The sequence below is a fragment of the Numida meleagris genome, chromosome 3, assembly GCF_002078875.1.
Source record: "Numida meleagris isolate 19003 breed g44 Domestic line chromosome 3, NumMel1.0, whole genome shotgun sequence".
Taxonomy (NCBI): Eukaryota; Metazoa; Chordata; class Aves; order Galliformes; family Numididae; genus Numida; species Numida meleagris.
Window position 1 is genome coordinate 39,485,909 of NC_034411.1, and position 6,211 is coordinate 39,492,119.

Below are 6,211 nucleotides of genomic sequence, written 5' to 3' on the forward strand. Positions count from 1 at the left end.
TAACACAGCAAATCACACTTGTGTTGGGTGAAAGGTCTAACCCAGGCTTGCTCCTGCCAGCCTCCTCTCTCTTGTTACCTTACTTCCAGGTACCTCCCCTGAACACATGGGTTCTGGACAGCCCCAAAATGAAATTGCAGGGATGTATTTATGGCTTCTGAAAACTCTGTATGGGAGAATTCATCAAATGGTTTGCACTTTTATAGCCCAAGGGCTTGTGTCTGCTCCTCTGAGGAGCCAAGGTGGAATGTCTCCATTTGGGAGCCTGGGTTTAAGGTCACTCATAGGCACGCATTACCACTGATTTAAACTCCATGCAAAAGCAGAGCGAGATGCCAGATCCCACAGACTGCAATTCCTTGGGAACTAGTTCTCCTATTTGGTTACCTGGTGTGGTGTCAGCATTGTGCTTTGAGGAGGCAATGGCTCTGGAGCAGCACCACTCAAAAGAACCTCATCTCTGCTGAGTCACTTGGCAGGCACAACACCTTTGATGATTTAATGTTATTCTCAGAAAGACAGTAACTACTTCTGGCTTAGGAATAAAGTAAAGGAGAGGGAAAGGGATTCAGAGGTTTGGTTGTACCTCACATGCTTACAACAGCAGTCCTGACTCCTCCTCCCCACCCTACTCCGTATGCTCCTCCCTGGCCTGCACGGGGCGAAGAAAGCAACAGGTTTTCGGTAGCTTTGATGTGGTGCAGCAGTATGCTGTCATACTTCAATTAGGTACTTAGAAGCACCTCTAAAAGGTATTAATATCACAGCTGATGCTCGTGGACACTTTGTTGTCAGTCTTGAAAGAGTGGCAAAAGGCTGAGTTAAAGACAGGAGCCTCAACCCAAATATGCTCTGTCCAGTCCAGACATGAAATACAACCATGGCATGGCACACTCTGGCTCCAAGTGTCCTATGTGACTGCGCACAGCACTCCTGAGCCAGCACTTGCTGGGAGAAATCTCCCACAAGCTCCAAATCCATGTCAGTGAAACAAAACAGAAGTGAAGGCAGCTGGTGAATTTACCAGCCTAAGTTTGCAGAGCACTGGGAAACTGAAGGCTGTGATCAGATGCTTATGACGGTTTGTAGTAAGTGCAGGAATAGAGGTGAACATCAGATGTTTCAAGAGAGGTTATCTGGGAAGCTTAATTTACTAATCCAGATGAATGTAATGAGCTCATGAGAAGTTATTCTGAAACAAATTGCTAGGACTAAGGCAAATATCCAAGGTTCATTGAAGTAATTGGAGGGTGAAGAGGCCTGATTTCAGGAAAACATCTCAGTGCCTCCTGGAAATTTTTGAAGAATGAAGGGCGGTTATTTTGGCTACCTTATCTGCTGTCTGTTTTCAGGTGCTGAGTATTTCTTGAGACTCAGCTATATAGACTACCCATCTGCATACTGGGGAAAAGCGGTTTGTGATGGTCTTTTGTCAGACTGCTAAGAGCTTGGAGTGTGAGGAAATGCAATTACATTCCTGAATGCTGATCAGCCAAGAAGCTAGAATGCAAGGTCACTACAATCAGAGGTGGAAAAACTGAAAATATTCACACTGCTGTGCTATTCAAATCAGGTAAAAATGCTGTGAATCTCAGAAAAAAAATCTGCTTCCAGCAGTTTTCCTAAAGAGAGGTAGTGCATATCTCTTGATGGGATTTAGTGGTTAGTCTTTTAGATTATTTACTCATCTCTTTAGCTCATGGTTTAACTGGTTTCATTGCCTGGGCAAGTACCCACATCACAGAAACCAGGAAGTATTAGAGTATCTGGTTAATTTATGTGATATTATAACTTTACTGAATCATCTCTCAACACTGAAGTAAGTTTTGATTAACATAAGAAATATTCTGTCTTATAGAATCACCAAGGTTGAAAAAGATCTCTAAGATCGTCTAGTCCAACCATCCACCTACCACCAAGGTTCCCCACTAAACCATGTTCCTTAGTACCATATCCACATGTTTCATGAACACCTCCAGAGACAGTGACTCCACCACCTCCATGGGACAGCCTGTGCCAGTGCCCAGCAGCTCTTTTTGAGAAGATTTTTGCTAATATCACACTTGAACACCTTCCCCCATTCCCGGCGCAATTTGAAGCCATTATCTCTTATCCTAAAGACAAAAAGACATCTCTCACATTGTTTATTACTAGGAGAAATTCCTTAGAAGTGTCAATTATGAAATTGTTTTCATAAGAATATCTCAGTTAAAAAGTTTTCAAATGGTGCTATTGTCCTGGTTTAGTTAGCACAAATGAACAAATCTGTGCCGAATGCCCTCTTTCTAACCTGTATAGATAAAGTATCCAGAGGTTTGAAACAAAACAATCAGCTGTACACACAAGCCTGTTTTTGTGGACCTTAGCCAGGCCATTAACACAAAAAGGAAATATGTTCTTATTCAGATTCTATTCATAATCCATATTTAATAACTTCTAAAGAAGGAATGGCTTGAATAACAGCATTAATAATATATTAGTAAAGTTTCTTACTGTAATTGTCAGAGCAATCTGACAACTACAGAAAATACAGCATGCTGCTGAGTATCCTAAAGTGTGTGTATGTGTACGTTGGGGAAAGATTTGCAGTAAGGTGGATCTGTCAGAGATATGTCAGAGGAATCCTCGCTAAAAGTAGATATGGATCACAAGATTTAGTTGTTTGTGTTGGATTTTTTTGTCTTCTTCACTGTCATCCTGAAAATCTCCCCTCTGGTTTTCTAGTGTTGGCTGTCCTCAGCCAACACTGTGACAATGACAAAAGTCTTGTAGTGCATATGATGTATTTGCCACTGCCCGTGTGGGAGTCCTGCCTCTACTTGAGGTGTGCGCGACCTGGCTGGCTGGCACTCAGCAACAGCTATGGAGGTTAGTCAAAATAAGACTACTGGAAAGAGACAGTGGGCTGTAATAAAAGATTCAAATCCCTACAATAATGCCCTGGAATAATGTCTGTGTTCCAGCAAAGACAACACATTCACTAGTTTGACGTGCATTTATTTAAAAATAACTATCCAAGTAACTTTTAACTGACAGTTTTTCATATCATATTTCTACCTAATACTGGATACACAAAAACTAAATTAAAGCAAAAGCTTTGTGTGATGTTTTTCCCATTCCTAGGTTTGCTTTTAAAGAGTGTAGAGCCTGGCTGTTGCTATTTTCTTCCTATATACTTGAGCTGCTGCATACTTTCCTGTACAAGAGATTTTTTTAAGTTTTTTTTTTTTCCTAGTATTGCCATTAGCAGAATTTGGCATCTGGAGAGATCTTGATCTACAAACATACCTTGTCTTCACCCACAAAAAAATCTGTTTTAGAATTAGCCAACTTATAAAGTGGGTGGTTTTATTTATAAACTGTGGGCGTTATTTTCCTTCATTAGCCTTCTACAAGGCCAGCACCATTCCAAAATAATAACTGAAAGAGGCCATTGTGAGGTGCAGGTACAGAAATGATTAAAAATGGAGGAAGAGCTGAGCCCACCAGCATTCCCCAGGCCTTCCACGCAACTAGATCATGGTATGAGTATCTTAGAATTTTGTTCTGCCCTGTTGAAGACATGGGTACATTGTTGTCTGGTCACACATGGTTTTTGTCCCAGGACCTTTCCTTCAGCACAGCTTAACGGCATTAAATAAGGCAGATGAAGCAACAAAAATAACCTCAAAAAATAATCATCTCTCTTCCCAAGTAGGTATTGCTTCCTACGCAGTATGTGAAGTGATACCAGTGGGATAATAGCTGTAATCACTGTGAATCCTTTGCAGGTACAATTTATCATGCAGCTTAGTACACGCAGGAGTCTTCACCCTTCACTCCTGTGCACTGCACTGCTTCACAGGCTGGCCGGGCCCCAGGACCTAGGTCTTTCCCTGTGTGCCAGGATTACTCACCTAGGAAACTTCAACTGTTTTCTTGTACAGGCTCTTCTCAATTGTCTCTTTGTTAGAGGAGGGTGGACAGAGAGTCATAGGGTTTGGCATGATGCTGGAAAGAAAGTTCCAGGCACTGGAAGTAGGAATGCAAGCTTAGGGAATTCAGAAACACCAGACACTCAGTTATAGATACACTATAAGGTCTGCCATCTTCCTTAACCTCTGGGGAACTTGGGATTTCCTTTATATGACACTGCCTGTATCTCCACGAGGATGTCTGCATTCTCAGCAGGAGCAGGTCATCTCCTCTGAGCCACCTGTATTACCCTACAAGCAGACCAACCAGAGCTGGCTCTCCTTGGGGAACAACAGCTGATTCATAAATGACCAAGCTTAAAAGGAGCACATCAGCCACCATGTCTTAGGTTCAGCATCAAACAGGGCCAAACAGTTTCTCTTGCCTCATGCCCAATGAATCACAGTTGATTTGAGGTATGTACTTACAGCCTAGATGATATGGCAAATTGACATTCCTTTTCCAAATTTGCATGGGCACCTTCAAGTAGGCTCCCCAGGGCAATGGTTGTGGCCCCAAGCTCCTGGAGTTCAAGAAGTGTTTTGACGATACTCTCAGACATTCCGTTTGAATTATGAGTGGTGCTGTGTGGAGCCAGGAGTTGGGCTCCCCTCCAACTCTGAATACTCTGTGATTCTGTGAATGGAAGAATTCTTAATGTATGGTATGACAAGACACATTTATGTGCTACAGGGCAGGCAAAGAGAGCAGAGGTACTCCAAGCATTACAATTGCAGGCATGCCCCATTCACATCAATTCTTTAATTACTGAAGAAATCATGTGTACCATGTCCGTGTAATACACACTGAAAACTCTGGCTGGGTTTAAAACATAAATATTGTAATTAACTCTGCTTGATGATGCACAAAAAAAGTCATGAAAAAAATCAAGTCATATATTAAAAATGCTATCGTGGGCACAATAAACTCACCAGAAAACACTGAGTGCAGACAATCACCATTGTTGCTCTGGAAAGAGCCAACAAATTCCTGTGCACTCAAGGGTTTGATAAAGGGAATGCAAAACTCACAAGCCCAAATTCTGGCCTGGCTTCCTGGGAGCAAGCCAGCAACTTCCTTTTGGTCCTAGCTGTATTTAGTGAAGAATAAGTTCAAAAACTCAATTTAGATCCCTCTTACACTAAACATTTTGAATTAGTGCTTTATTTTGCCAATGTTACTCACTGTCCTTAGTATTATAGTTGGATGAAAGCATTAGAGCATGAGAAGAATTGCATTCAGGAGCATGTTGTTCCTGTCCAAATTAGAACTTATTAAGGAATATTACAACATCCTTGAAGGCAAAGACAACGGGAAAGACTCAATTCTTTAACTTCTGTAGCTTCAGTTGTGAGGCACCCGGATGCAGAAGTAAGAAGGTTTTTAATGCCTTCTAAGAAGCCCTCAGACTCATAGGTTATGGTTCTGATCCTCCTGTGCAGGAGGGAATGGGAGTGCTGGACAGAGAACTATCAGCTCCGCTTTGCTAAGCTCCTGCTGGTGGAACGAGATGGAGATCTGGCATCCCTTTACTAATGGCAGCAAGAGAAAAAAAGGACTGGGCACTACTTTGTGCTGTAGAGGGCTTGCAAGGCATCCAGGCTGACTGAGGAAAAACAGATCTATGCTCAAATGAAGCATTTCCCCAAAGTAAAAGTCTGGACTAGTTTAGCAATATCCAAAAGAAAAAGCTGCTGCCCCTGCAGGTATGCAGTAGTCCTTGAGCCTGATGTTGTCTCTGCTAAAGCCAGCAGTCAACCCAATGGCAAGCAGAGAGACGCTGGGGATAGGTCTTTCCAGCGGTGTCTTTCTAGCGGTGTTGGGTAAACATAGCTCCTTATGATGACTGGTGACCAAAAAACAATAAGCAAGTGCCTACTTTTATTGAGTAATTCATTAATGATATGCCTCTCTCTCATGGAAGCTCTCAGGCTGAGTGTGTGCAGTGGGCTGGCTTGTGTGTCTGAGCTGGCTGAGGCTGGAACTATGGCAGTTGCACAGCATGCTGATGCCTGCATTAATTTCCTCACATCTCCTCACATATCCTCTGCAAATATGAACACTTGCACTTCCCAGGGTGCTGCCTCAGACAGCTGAGGGCACGGCTGTACTTGGCCCCTCTGACTGCAAAGCACTCACCGGCCCATGTGAGGGGAAGCTTTCATCCCTGTTCTCATGCATCTCTCCTTGTGTGCACAGGGATAAGGGGTCTTTGCTGGCTCAGAATTGGTTCAGAGCACAGTGTGAACTGAACGTG